The sequence below is a fragment of the Micropterus dolomieu genome, linkage group LG15, assembly GCF_021292245.1.
Source record: "Micropterus dolomieu isolate WLL.071019.BEF.003 ecotype Adirondacks linkage group LG15, ASM2129224v1, whole genome shotgun sequence".
NCBI classification, from domain to species: Eukaryota; Metazoa; Chordata; class Actinopteri; order Centrarchiformes; family Centrarchidae; genus Micropterus; species Micropterus dolomieu.
Window position 1 is genome coordinate 3,244,690 of NC_060164.1, and position 1,671 is coordinate 3,246,360.

Sequence of the window (1,671 nt, forward strand, 5' to 3'; positions counted from 1 at the left end):
AGTAGACTAGACACATTCCCCATTGTTTTTAGTGTTGTTCCCCCTTCCAGATGTCCAGAGATTCCTTGACTACTGTGCTCACACTGTCCTCCACTCTAACTACCCGTTTAAGCGAAGCAATGAGAAAAGGGTTCCTCAGCCACATCTGTAGAGCAGCTACTGCAATGTCTGGAATACTGCATTCACACGTTGGCACCAACCCAAGACCGTGTAGTACATACTTTAGAGCATAAGCGAAATTTTTGTTAAAAAGCTTCTGCGTAATTTCTCTCTTATGTCCTTTAATATAAAAGAAGGGCAGCGTGTCAATGCATGTGTGAGGTTGTTTTCTGCACCATTCGTCTGTATAAGCGCAGTACACACATGTTTGCATAGCTTTTTGTTGCAGTATATCGTATAAATAATAAGCTACGGTTACCTGTATAATACCGCTAGCAGTAGTGTTAGTGTCTTTGCTGCAACACTCCAGAGTGTCCAAACATGCACCCTTAAACGGTTTGACCCTGCTCTTGTCCTCTTCTGCTTTTTCTTCAGGAACGAGAAATGTTAAATTTCTTCTCCCCAGTTCTTTGCCATAGTCATCCACCCATGAGTTATCATCGTCCCGTAGTACTGGAAAATATTTAGGGCTGCTCGATAGCCCCTCACCCACATGTCCTCGTACCTGCACAAAACATTTTAATTAGAACAAGCCCCGTCGTGGAGGTCTTTGAGGTTGTCTGCGGTGTTGTTTGTTGTTCATCTTGCTTGTCCTCAGGACCAAAAAGTTTTCTTTTGATCCCTACATAGCTAACATAAGGTTTATACCATCTGAATAATTTATCAATGTGTGAGAAGATTTCAAGGGTTCTATCCCATTCTCCCCACTGGACCACAAAGCCGGTGCTGAACCACGTCTCCCACTCTTTAGACGTGATGGGGTAGCCTTTTTGTTGCTCTGGGGTTCCCATCCTTGCCTTTTGGATGATGGAATCGTCCTTGCACGATCTAAAAAAGATGTAGGATTCTGGGTTGTAGACGTCAAGGTCTGTTTCTACATGATAGAGCTCTCCTGGCACAGACCCGCACCATTGTGTGGTATAGACTCCTTTTGAAGCACTCATATCTTTACAGGCTTTGTTTCTGAAGTAATTCCAGTCTTTGGCTGAAAAACTAATGTGTGGTGTGCTTTCACAAAGAAAAATTTCATCAAGCTCTCTTGTATAAAGATGAACTGTTCCGTGCTCAAACAAGAATCCCGACATTCTAAAATCTTCTGAGGCGCCCATGCCTTTCGGTCCAGAAAATCAGCTAATGTTGTTGGGGGTGTCTTCTTTCTGGGAGCCATACTCATTGCAACAGGATCTATAATTATATGTCGTTTTGGAGTCATCACTCCTAATTGATTACCTGTGACGTCCATGATTGTGATGCTGCAAAGATGGCGCTGTTGTTCTGCACAAAAATAGCTCTTTCCGATACAGATTCGTCCCAAAAATCGTTCAGTCACACTGTTCCATGCTCTCGCGGTCAGATGTAAGTCAAAAAACTAGCCCGCTATACAGGGGGCAACCATTGCAACCATATACAACCATTGCTAAAGCCACTCCCAAACATCCGCTTTTAGAGGATAAGACCGGACATCCCGTATACACAAACCCCCCTTTTCACACCTGTCTTCAACTTTTGGTG